Source organism: Callithrix jacchus, chromosome X (genome assembly GCF_049354715.1).
Source record: "Callithrix jacchus isolate 240 chromosome X, calJac240_pri, whole genome shotgun sequence".
In the NCBI taxonomy this organism is placed as follows: Eukaryota; Metazoa; Chordata; class Mammalia; order Primates; family Cebidae; genus Callithrix; species Callithrix jacchus.
In genome coordinates, this window is record NC_133524.1 from 67929477 (window position 1) to 67943335 (window position 13859).

At 39.3% G+C, this 13859-nt stretch overlaps 1 protein-coding gene across 2 annotated transcripts in view; it reads right to left on the minus strand.

Moving 5' to 3' along the window:
• Window positions 1–13859, minus strand: part of TEX11 (testis expressed 11) — a 359673-nt gene that overhangs the window by 101532 nt on the left and 244282 nt on the right. The gene's annotated exons all lie outside the window — the stretch shown is intronic.

The following is a 13859-nucleotide window of genomic DNA, read 5'->3' on the forward strand; positions in this document are numbered from 1 at the left end:
GAGGCAGCAGTTAAGAGCCTACCACACAAAAAAAGCCCAGGTCCAGATGGGTTCACAGCTGAATTCTACCAGACACACAAAAAGGAGCTGGTACCATTCCTTCTAAAACTATTCCAAATAATCCAAAGAGAGGGAATCTTTCCCAAATTATTTTATGAGACCAACATCATCCTGATACCAAAACGCGGCAGAGACTCAACAAGAAAAGAAAACTTCAGGCAAATATCCATGATGAACATAGACACAAAAATCTTCAATAAAATACTGGCATGCTGATTGCAACAGCACATCAAAAAGCTTATCCACCATGATCAAGTAGGATTCATCCCAGGGACTCAAGAATGGTTCAACATACACAAGTCCATAAACATAATTCACCACATTAAACAGAACCAAAGACAAAAACCACATGATTATCTCAATTGATGCAGAGAAGACCTTTGAGAAAATTCAAAAGCCCTTTATGCTAAAAACCCTCAATAAACTAGGTATTGACGGAATATATCTCAAGATAATACAGGCTATTTATGACAAACCAACAGCCAATATCATACTGAATGGGCAAAAAATGGAAGCATTCCCTTTGAAATCTGGCACTAGACAAAAATGCCCTCTCTCACCACTCCTATTCAATATAATACTGGAAGTTCTAGCCAGAGCAATCAGGCAAGAAAAAGAAATCAAGGGTATTCAAATCGGAAAGAAGGAAGCCAAATTGTCTCTATTTGCAGATGACATGACTGTATATCTAGAATACCCCATCGTCTAAGCCCTAAATCTCCTGAAACTGATAAGCAACTTCAGCAAAGTCTCAGGATACAAAATCAATGTGCAAAAGTTGCAAGCATTCCTATACACCAATAACAGACTTAAAGAGAGCCAAATCAAGAAACTGCCATTCACAATTGCTACAAAGAGAATAAAATACCGAGAAATACAACTAACAAGGAACGTAAAGGACCTCTTCAAGGAGAACTACAAACCACTGCTCAACGAAATAAGAGAGGACACAAACAGACGGAGAAACATTCCATGTTCATGGTTAGGAAGAATCAATATCGTGAAAATGGCTATACTGCCCAAAGTAATTTACAAATTCAACGCTATCCCCATCAAGCTACCAATGACCTTCTTTACAGAACTGGAAAAAAACCACCTTAAACTTCATATGGAACCAAAAGAGAGCTCACATAGCCAAGTCAATTCTAAGCAAAAAGGACACAGCAGGAGGCATCACACTCCTAAACTTCAAACTATACTACAAGGCTACAGTAATCAAAACAGCATGGTACTGGTATCAAAACAGACATATAGACCAATGGAACAGAACAGAGGCCTCAGAGGCAACACAACACATCTACAACCATCCGATCTTTGATAAACCTGACAAAAACAAGCAATGGGGAAATGATTCATTGTTTAATAAACGGTGTTGGCGAAACTGGCTACCTAGCTATGTGCAGAAAGCAGAAACTGGTCCCCTTCCTGACACCTTACACTAAACTCCAGATGGATTAAAGACTTAAACATAAGACCTAACACCAAAAAAAACCCTAGAAGAAAATCTAGGTAAAACCATTCAGGACATAGGCGAAGGCAAGGACTTTATGACCAAAACACCAAAAGCATTGGCAACAAAAGTCAAAATAGACAACTGGGACCTAATCAAACTCCACAGCTTCTACACTGCAAAAAAACAGTCATTAGAGTGAATCGGCAACCAACAGAATGGGAACAAATTTTTGCAGTTTACCCATCTGACAAAGGGCTGATATCCAGAATTTACAAAAAACTCAAACAGATTTACAAGAAAAAAACAAACAAGCCCATTCAAAAGTGGGCAAAGGATATGAACAGATGCTTTACAAAAAAAGACATATATGAGGCCAACAAACATGAAAAAATGCTCATCATCACTGGTCATTAGAGAAATGCAAATCAAAACTAAATTGAGATACCATCTCACGCCAGTTAGAATGGCGATCATTTAAAAATCTGGAGACAACAGATGCTGGAGAGAATGTGGAGAAATAGGAACACTTTTACACTGTTGGTGGGAGTGTAAATTAGTTCAACCATTGTGGAAGACAGTGTGGCAATTCCTCAAAGACCTAGAAATAGAAATTCCATTTGACCCAGCAATCCCATTACTGGGTATATATCCAAAGGATTATAAATCATTCTACTATAAGGTCACATGCACATGAATGTTCATTGCAACACTGTTTACAATAGCAAAGACCTGGAACCAACCCAAATGCCCATCGATGATAGACTGGACAGGGAAAGTGTGGCACATATACACCATAAAATATTATGCAGCCATCAGAAATGATGAGTTCGTGTCGTTTGTAGGAACATGGATGAACCTGTAGACCATCATTCTCAGCAAACTGACACAAGAAAAGAAAATGAAATGTTCTCACTCATAGGCGGGTGTTGAACAATAAGAACACATGGACACAGAAAGGGGAGCACTACACACTGGAATCTGTTGGGGGGAATAGGGGAGGGACAACGGGGGATGGGGAGTTGGGGAGAGATAGCATGGGGAGAAATGCCAGATATAGGTGAAGGGGAGGAAGGCAGCAAATCACACTGCCACGTGTGTACCTATGCAACTATCTTGCATATTCTTCACATGTACCCCAAAACCTAAAATGCAATTAATAAAAAAAGGTGGCAAAGCCAAAACTAAAAAAAAAATAAATAAATAATAAACAAGATAAACTACACCCAGATTGAAAAAGAAGTGAAACTATCTTTATCCACAGGCAACATGATTGTCTATTTAGAAAATCTGATGGGGCTGGTCCGGTAGCTCATGACTGTAATCCCAGCACATGACTGGAGGCTAAAGTGGGAGGACCGCATGAGGCCAGGAGTTCAAGACCAGCCTGGCCAATGTGGTGAAACCCCATTTCTACTAAAAATACAAAAATTAGCAGGGTGTGGTAGTGGATGCCTGTAATGACAGTTTCTTTGGAGGCTGAGGCATGAGAATCACTTGAACCCAGGAGGTGGAGGTTGCAGTGAGCCGAGATAGCACCACTGCACTCCAGCCTGGGTGACCTAAGACCCTGTATCAAAAAACAAACAAAACAAAAATAAAATACAATGGCATCTACAAGGAAGGTACTGCAACTAATAAGTGAGTTTACCAAACTTATAGGATATAAGATCAATATATAAGATATCATTTGTATTTCTACATATCAGCAATAAGCAATCAGAAACTGAAAAAATTTTAAATGCCACTTAAAATAGCATAAAATATAGTATACTTAGGGATAAATCTGACAAAAGATGTGCAAGACAGGTACAATGAAAAGAAGAAAACATTGCTGAGAGAAATTAAAGACCTAAATAAATGGAGGCATGTAAGTTGTTCATGGTTTGGAAGACTCAGCAATGTTGTTGGGATGTCAGTTTTCCCCAAGCTGATCTATAGATTCAATGTAATCCCAATCAAAATTTATTTATGCAAGACTTAAAATACTGATTTTAAAATTCATATGGATATACACTGGCCTTGGAATAGCGAAAACAATTAGAAAGAGAACAAAGTGGGAGGAGTGACACTACATGACTTCAAATTTATTACATAGCTACATTAATAAAGACAGTATGGGAATAGTGCAAGGATGGATGAATAGAAGAACGGAATGGAACAGAGTCCAGAAAGAGATCCACACATATATGACAACTAATTTCTGATAAAGGTACAAAGGCAATTCAATCAAGAAACAATAGTTTGTTAAACAGATGCTGGAACAACTGGATAGCTCTGTGCAAAAAAATAATAATAAACTTCAATCCATATCTTTAATCTAATACAAAAATTAAGTAAAAGTAGTCATAGACATAAACATAAAACTAAAACTGTAAAATTTCTTGAAGAAAACATGAGATGTTTTCTGTCACCTTGCACTAGGCAAAGATTTCTTAAATACAATGCCAAAGGCACAATCCATAAAAGAAGGAAAATAAATAGGACTATGTCAAAATTTAAAACTTCTGTTCATGAAGGATGGTGTTAATAAAAAGAAAAAATTTCCAACCTACATATCTGATAAAGAACTTGTGTCCACTGAACAGCCACAAGATGGTGAAATAGGACTTTCCAATGCTCATTCCTCGCAAGAACATCAATTTGAACAACTATCCACATATGGAAATACTTCCACAAGAGCTAAGAAAACTAGGTGAGAGATTTCAGCACCTGGCTGTGGCACAGAAATAAGAAAAGATGGATTGAAGAGTGTAGAAACAACAGCTTTTTCATATCCATGTCACCTCTCCCCCAACCCTAGGCCATACAGCATGAAAACAACCTCCACTTAGGGGAAGAAGAGGAAAGTGAGTACTGGAATTTACCTCAGACTACAACAATGGGTTGGAGGCAGAAAAACTCATCCCTGGGAAGGTCTTCATGGCCCCAGACTCCAGGTCATATCCTACAGACCCAGGCTCCAGACCTGCCCAAAGGACTTGGTCTCGGGACTGCCACATCACCAGGCTAACCCCAGCAGACCCAGGCTCCAGATTGGCCCTAGTGCTGGACCGGATCCTTTAGCCCCAGGCTTTGGGTCTGTCCCAGTGCCATAGCAGTCTTAACAGACTCAGGCTTTAGACCCAGTCTCCATCCCTAGGACCAGGCTGACATCAGTGGTTCCAGGCACCAGATTGCTGCCAGTATGAAGCCAGCTCCCATAGCTCCAGGCCACAGGTTTGCCCCAGTCCTAATCATCAGGGCAGCACCCATGGACCCAGCCTCTAGGCTGGTCCCTGTAGATATCCAGTCCCACTCAGGGCCAGGCCAGCCCCTGCATTCCCAGGATCCAGGCACACCCCAGGTTTTTAGACTACCTCAGAGCTAGGTTGGCCTACACAGCCCCAGGCATCAGGCCTGCCCCAATACCAGGCCTGTACCTCTGGCCTTAGGTACGAGGCTGGCATCTATGAACACAGCATTCACATCTGCTTATGTCACTCCACACTCCAGTGGGGCCAGGCTCCAAGTCTGCTCTAGTAGACCAAGGGTCCAAGCCAATTCAAATAGATCCTAGGGATGGGCTGGCCCCCATGAATCAAGGCTTCAGGACTTCCCCTACGCAACCAGGTTCCAGTACAGCTCCCACAGCTTCAGGACCCAGGTCAGACTTCACAGACCTACCCTCGGGGCTAGCACCCACACAACCCATCCTCCAGGCTGGGCCCCATATACCCAGGCCCCAGGGCAGGTCCCCACAGCCCAACAGTCCAGGCCAGCCAGTGTGACTCCAAATAGCAATTTAATACCCACAATCCAAGGCTTCAGGCTAGTCCTTATGGCCCTGAGGCTCCACATCTGCTCCAACACTAGGCCAGCTCCAGGCTCTAGGACTGTCTCACTGGCCCCAAGCTCCAGGGTCTGGGCCAAGGGTCTAGGACCACCCCAGTAGACCCAGGTACCAGGCTAGCCCCCATAAACTGAGGCTCTAAAATCACCCCTACAAGCCCAGGTTCCTGTCTAGCACCCATTGACCCAGGACTGAGGCCTGCCCTCATAAACTCAGGCTTGAGGCCCACCCCAGTGCCAGCCCAACCACTACAGACTCAGGCTCCAGGCCTATCCCAGGGGACCCAGGCAAAAGGCCCATTCCAGCACGTGGCTGGCTCTTGTAGATTCAGGCTGAAGGCCCACTTTAGAGTTTGGTCAGCCAATGAGGACCTAAACTTCAGGCCAGCCCCATTGGATACAGGCTCCAGGCCCAATCCTGCAGACCCAATCAAGAAGTCAATCTCAGTGGATCCAGGTTTCAGATCCAACCCCATGGACCTAAGCATCCAGGCCTGCCTAGTTGCTAATCCAGGAACAAGGCCAGGCTGCCAAAGGACTCTAGGAGCCAGCCCATATGTGAACCATGCAAAACAGCCTAACCATAGTTCCTTGATAGGCTAATAAAGTACCTTGATAAAGCTAAAGAGCTGCTGCACAGGAGAAGAAACCATCATCAGAGTGAACAAACAACCTATAGAATGGGAGAACATTTTTATAATCTATCCATCTGGCAAAGGCCTAATGTCCAGAATCTACAAGGAACTTAAGCAAATATTTTTAAAAACCCGCTAAAAAGTGTGCAAAGGACATGAACAGACACTTCTCAAAAGAAAACATACATGTGGCCAAAAACATGAAAAAAAGCTCAACATCACTGATCATTAGGGAAATGCAAATCAAAACCACAATGCGATACCATCTCATACCAGTCAGAATGGCTATTACTAAAAAGTCAAAAAACAACAGATGCTGGCAAGGATGTGTGTGGAGAAAAAGGAATGCTTTGACACTGTTGTTGGGAATGTAAATTAGTAGTTCAACCATTGCGGAAGACAGTATGGAAATTACTCAAAGACCTACAAGCATAAATACCATTTGACTCAGCAATTCCATTACGGGGTATATAACCAAAAGAATATAAATCATTCTATTATAAAGATAATGCACACATATGTTCATTGTAGCACTATTCACCATAGCAAAGACACAAAATCAACTTATGCCTATCAATGATAGACTGAATAAAGAAAATATCGTACATATATACCATGGAATACTATGCAGCCATAAAAAAACGAGATCACGTCCTTTGCAGAAACATAGATGGAACTGGAAGCTATTATCCTCAGTAAACTAATGCAGAAACAGAAAACCAAATACCACATGTTCTCACTTATAAGTGGAAGCCGAATAATGAGAACACATAGACACATGGGGGTTAACAATACACACTGAGGCCAGCTGGAGGATAGAGGTTGAGAGGAGGGGGAGCATCAGGAAGAACAGCTAGTGGATGTTGGACTTAACACCTAGGTGATGGGATGATTTGTACAGCAAACCACCACGACACACATTTACCTATGTAACAAACTTGCACATTCTGAACATTTACCCTTGAACTTACAAGCTGGAAATTAAAAAAAATAATAACATTAAAAGAAGATCCTCCTCCTCAAAAAAGAGAGCATAGAGACTTATGGGACAGCAACGAAAGGGCAGATATCTGAATTATAGAAGTTCAAAAAGAAGAAGAGAGATATAAAGGGCTGGAAAACACATTTCAATAAATAGCAATAGAAAACTTTCCAAACCTGGGGAGAGACATCAATATACAGGTACAGGAAGGTTATAGGTCTCCAATAAGATTCAATCCAAACAAAACGCCACCAAGACATATTATAATCAAACTGTCAAAAATCAACATAAAAGAGAGGATTGTGAAAGTAGCAATAGAAAAGCAGCAAATAACATATAAAGGAGTCCCAATAAGGCTAGCAGTGCTCTTCACAGCAGACACATAAGTCACGAGACAGTGGGAAGATATATTCAAAGTGCTGAAGAGAAAAAACCCTGCCAGTTAATACTTTACCCAGTAAAACTATCCTTCAGAAATGAAGGAGAGATAAAGGCTTTACCAGGCAAACAAAAGCTGAGTGAGTTCAATGTCACTCAGGTTTGTCTTACTAGAAAGTAACTTTTTTTTTTTTAAAGATAAACAAAATCACTAGGCATGCTGGCTCACGCCTGTAATCCCAGCACTTTTGGAGGCTGAGACGGGCAGATCACTTGAGGTCAGAATTTTGAGACCAGCCTGGCCAATGTGGTGAAACCCCATCTCTACTAAAAATACAAAAATTATCCAGGTGTGGAGGTATATGCCTGTAGTCCCAGCTATGTAGGAGGCTGAGGCAGGAGAACCACTTGAACCTAGTGGGGAAGAGGTTGCAGTGAGTGGAGATGGCACACTGCACTCCAGCCTAGGGGACAGAGCAAGACTGTCTCAAAAAAGAAAAAAAAAATAAACAAAATTGACAAACTTTTATCTAGACTGAGAAAAAAAAAAAACAGTAAGACTTAAATAAAACCAGAAATGAAAGAGAAGACATTACAATTTATACCACAGAAATATAAAAAATCATAAGACTACTATGAACAATTATACACCAAGAAACTGGATAATCTAGAAGTAGATAAATTCCTAGACATATAACACCCAGACTGAATCATAACAACATAAAAATTGTGAACAGTTAATGAATAAGGAGATTAAATGAACAATAAAAAATCTTCCACCTAAGAAAAGCTCAGGATCTGATGGTGTCACTGTTCCTACCAAACATTTAAAGAATTAATAAAAATCCTTCTCAAATTCTTCCAAAAAACAGAAACCATTTCACAAAATTCAACATCATTTCATGATTTTAAAACATTCAACAAATTAGGTATGTAAGGAATGTGCCTCAAAATAATAAAGGCCTTATATGACTAACAGACAAATAACATCATACTCAATGGTGAAAAGTTAAGCATTTTTCCTCTAAAATAAGAAAGAAGACATGGATGTCCACCCTCACTACTTCTATTAAACATACTACTGGAAGTCCTAGCCAGAGTAATTAGGCATGAGAAAGAAATACAAGGCATCTAAGTTGGAAAGGAAGAAGTCAAATTGTCTGTAAGTAACATGATCTTATATATAAGACCTTCCAGATGCAATGAAGGAAAAAAAACTTAGAACCACTAAGTGAATTCAATTAAGTAGCAAGATACAAACTCAACATATACAAAGTAGTAGCATTTCTACATACTAAGAAACTATCTAAAAAAATATCAAGAACATGATTCCATTTACAATAGCTACAAAAATATTTGGGAGCAAATTTAATGTTGAAGTGAAAGACATGTACACTAAAAACTATAGACCACTGATGAAAGAAAGTGAAGAAAATACAAAGAAGTGGAAAGATATCCCATGTTCACAGATTGGAAAAGTATCATTGGATGTCCATACTATCCAAGGTAATCTACAGATTCAATGCAATCTCTATCAAAATTCCAATGACATATTTCACAGAAATTGAGAAAAAAAACTAAAGTTTCCATGGAAGCAGAAAGACCCTGATTAGCTAAAGCAATCTTCAGCAAAAATAAAAAAGCTGAAGGCACCATACTACCTGAAGTCAAAATAAACTACAAAGCTATACTAATCAAAACAGCATGGTATTGGCAGAAAAATAGGCACACAGGCCATTAAAAGGAAATAGAGAGCCTAGAAATAAATCCACACATTTACAGTAAACTAATTTTCAATAAAGATATTAAGAACACACAATAAGAAAAAAAGTTTCTTCAACAAATAGTGTTGGTAAAACTGGATACCCACATGTAGAAGAAAAAAAGTTGACCCTTATCTCACAATATATTAAAAAAAATATTTAAGATAGATTAAAGAGTTAAACCTAAGACATAAAACTGTATAACTAGAAGAAAATATAGGGGGAAATCTCCACGACATTGGTAAACACAGAATTAGACAAATGGGATTACATCAAACTAAAAATCTTCTACACAGCAAAATAAACCATCAACAGAGTGAAGAGACAATGTATGGAATGAGAGAATATATTTACAAACCAGGCATTTGAGAAGGGGTTAACATCTAAAATATATAAGAAACTCAAACAATGCAATAGCAAGGAAAAAATTAACCTGATTTTAAAACCGGCAAATGACTGGAACAGACATTTCTCAAAAGGAGATGAACAAGTGGTCCACAAGTATATGAAAAAAAAATGTCTAACATCACTAATCTTAAGAGAAATGCAAATTAAAACCACAATGAAAACACCATCCCACATCTGCTAGAATAGCTAATATAAAAAAGACAAATGATAACAAGTGTGGCAAGGATGTGGAGAATAGGGAACCCTTGCACATATTACATTCCCATAGGTGGAAATGTAAATTACTATGGCCATAATGAAAAACAGTATGGAGGTTCCTCAAAAAAATTAAAATAGAACTACCATATGATCCAGCAATCCCACTACTTGGTAGAATATCCCCCCAAAAAAGTAAAATCATTATGTCAGAGATATCTGCACTCCCATATTCACTGCAGCATTATTCACAATAGCCAAGCTATGAAATCAACTTATGTGTCCATCAAAAGATAAATGGATAAAGAAAACGTGGTGTATATATACACAATGGAACACTATTCAGCCTCAAAAAAGGAGGAAATCCTGTCATTTGTGGAAAAAAAATGTTTGAACCTGGATGACATTATATTAAGTGAAATAAGTCAGGCACAAAAAAATAAATGGCACATAATCTCATATGTGAAATCTAAAAAAGCTGACCTCATAGAAGCAAAGTAGAATGATCATAAAAGCAAAATAGAATGCTGGTTACCAGGGACTAAGGAGTGGGGGAGATTAAGGAGATGGTGAAAGAATACAGAACTTCAGTGGAGTTGAAGAAACAAGTTCAAGAGATCTATTGTACAACATGGTGACTATAGATTATAACAATGTATTCTATTCTTTCTTTTGAGACAGAGTCTCGCTCTGTTGCCAGGATGGAGTGTAGTGGCGTGATCTCAGCTTACTGCAACCTCTGCCTCCTGGGATGAAGCAGTTCTCCTGCCTCAACCTGCCAAGTAGCTGGGATTACAGACGTGCACCACCATGCCCAGCCAATTTTTGTATTTGTAGTAGAGGCAGGGTTTCACCATGCTGGCAGGATGGTCTTATCTCCTGACCTTGTGATCTGCCTGCCTCAGCCTCCTAAAGTGCTGGGATTACAGGTGTGCGCCACTGCACCTGACCCAATGTATTCTATTCTCAAAAAAATCACTGAGAATTTAAGTGTTCTCACCACACACACACACACACACACACACACACACACACACTCACACACAAGATAAGTACGTGAGGTAGGGGTGGCTGTGATGGCTCATGCCTGTAATCCTAGCACTTCGGGAGGATGAAACAGGAGGATTGGTTGAGCCCAGGAGTTTGAGACCATCCTGGGCAAAATAGTGAGACTCCATCTCTACAAAAAATAAAAGAGATGAGGCAGAGGATCATTTGAGCCTGGGAGATCAAGGCTGCAATGACCCGTGATCACTCCATTGCACTTCCACTTGGGTGACAGAGTAAAACCTTGCTAAAAAAAAAAAAAAAAAAAGGCTGGGCACGGTGGCTTACGCCTGTAAAAAAGAGGCCGAGGCAGGTGAATCACAAGGTCAAGAGATCGAGACCATCCTGGTCAACATGGTGAAACCCCATCTCTACTAAAAATACAAAAAATTAGCTGAGCACGGTGGTGCATGCCTGTAATCCCAGCTACTCAGAAGGCTGAGGCAGGAGAATTGCCTGAACCCAGGAGGCAGAGGTTGCGGAGAGCCGAGATCGCGCCATTGCATGCCAGCCTGGGTAACAAGAGCGAAACTCCGTCTCAAAAAAAAAAAAAAAAAAATGAGGTAATGTATATGTTAATTAGCTTGATTTAGCCATTCCATAATGTAAACATATCTTTAAAACACCATGTTGTTCATAATCTATCTACATACATAATTTTTATTTGCCAATTAAAACAATAAGTTTTTTAAAAAGACAACTTGTATCCAGAATATATAAAGAACTGTCAAAAATCTATAATAAAACAAAGTACCCTATCTTAAACTGGGAAAAAGATTTATACAAACACTCCACCAAAGAAGATACATGGGTATTAAATATTAGACATTACGGAAATGCTTAATGCCACAGTAAAACACTATTACCCACTATCAGAATGGCTAAGTTTTTGGTCTTTATTTTTTTACCTTTAAGTTCCAGAATACATGTGCAGAATGTGAAAGTTTATTACATAGGCATACGTGTATGATAGGTCCCTGCACCTATCAACCCATCACCTAGGTTTTAAGCCCCACATACATTAGCTATTTGTCCTGATGTTCTCCCTCCTCTCCCCATGCCCACAGGGACCCAGTGTGTGTTGTTCCCCTCCTTATGTCCATGTGTTCTCATTGTTCAACTTCCACTTATGAGTGAGACCATGTGGTGTTTGGTTTTCTATTCCTATATTAGTTTGCTGAGGATGATGGCTTCCAGCTTCATCCATGTCCCTGCAAAAGATATGATCTTGTTCCTTTTCATGGCTGCATAGTATTCTATGGGAGACATAGATATATATATACCTTCCATATATATATATATATATATATATATATATATATATATATATATATCACATTTTCTTTATCCAGTCTATCACTGTTGGGCATTTGGGTTGGTTCCATGTCTTTGGTATTTTGAATAGTGCTGCAATGAACATACATGTGCATGTATCTTTATAACAGAATGATTTATATTCCTTTGGGTATATACCCAGTAATAGGATAGCTGGGTCAAATGGTATTTCTGGTTCCAGATCCTTGAGGAATCAACACACTGTCTTCCACAATGATTGAACTAATTTACATTCCCACCAACAGTGCAAAGGCATTCCTATGTCTCCACAGCTTTGCCAGCATCTGTTGTTTCCTGACTTTTTAATAATCTCCCAGAATGGCTAAATTTTTTTTAAGTGGACAATTTCAAGTGCTAATGAGGATGTAGATCAGCTAGAACTCTTAAACATAGCTGGTTCACATGTGAAATTGTATAGCCACTTTAGAAAACAGTTCTGCAGTTTCTAATAAAGTTAAACATGTATTTTCCATATAAGTCCACAATCCTACTCCTAGGTATTTACCCTAAAAAAGTAAAATATTATCATCAAATTATCTGGGCACGGTGGTGTGCACCTGTAGTCCCAGCTACTCAGGAGGCTGAGGTAGAAGAATCGCTTGAACCCAGAAGGTGGAGATTGCAGTTAGCTGAGATCATGCCACTGCACTCCAGCCTGGGTGAAAGAGTGAGACCCCATCTCAAAAAAATATTATCACACAAATTATGTAAAAAGATGTTTTATAGCACCTTTATTTGCAATCATCAAAACTGAAAACTTTGGACTTGTCGCAGAGGTGAAAAAAAACCCAATAACCATTTAAATATCCTTCAATTGGTAAATGAATTTTTCCATACTGTGGTATTTCCAATCTATGGAATGCCACACAGCAATGAGAAAGAAAAAAACCATGGATACACACAATATGGGTGAGTTTCAAATGCATTAAGCTAAGTGAAAGAAGTCAGGTTCAAAAAGCTTCGTACTGTATGATTTCATTTATATGACATTCTAGAAAAGACAAAACTATAGAGATAGAAGAGATCACTGATTTCCAGGGCTGAAAGTGGTGAGCAGTGACAGTAAAGGAGCCTGAGGTATTTTTTTTCTACATTGTGGTGATAGTTATATGACTGTATGCACTGATTAAAACTCATAGAATTTTTAACATATATAAACCTCACAGGACCATATACCAGCAAGAGTAGATTATATGTATCTTCAATATACATGACTTTAAAAAAATGGTAACAGATAACTGGAGAAGAAATAAAAGGGTTGATATGATGCTGTATTTAAAAAGTAAAATCATTTTTTAAAACAATTGTTCAAGCAAAAATTAAACAGGGAATTTATTACTATTTTGGCCTCTTTTTTTATTTTTTTTGAGACAGAGTCTCGTTCTGTTGCCAGGCTGGATGGAGTACAGTGGTGTGATCTCGGCTCAATGCAACCTCCACCTCCTGGGTTCAACGGATTCTCCCACCTCAGTCTCCTGAGTAGCTGGGATTACAGATGCATGCCACCATGCCCAGCTATTTTTTGTATTTTTAGTAGAAACAGGGTTTTACCATGTTGGCCATGATGGTCTCAACCTCTTGACCTCGTAATCTGCCTGCCTCAGTCTCCCAAAGTGTTGGAATTAAAGGTGTGAGCCACCGTGCCCAGCCTATTTTTGGCATTTTTACTGGCAAAATCTTCAAGTTCTTTTATCCTTAAACATGATATATCAAGTAAAACAAATGCCTACAAGCCTCTAATGAAAACTTTGGTGATGAACATGACAGGAATATTA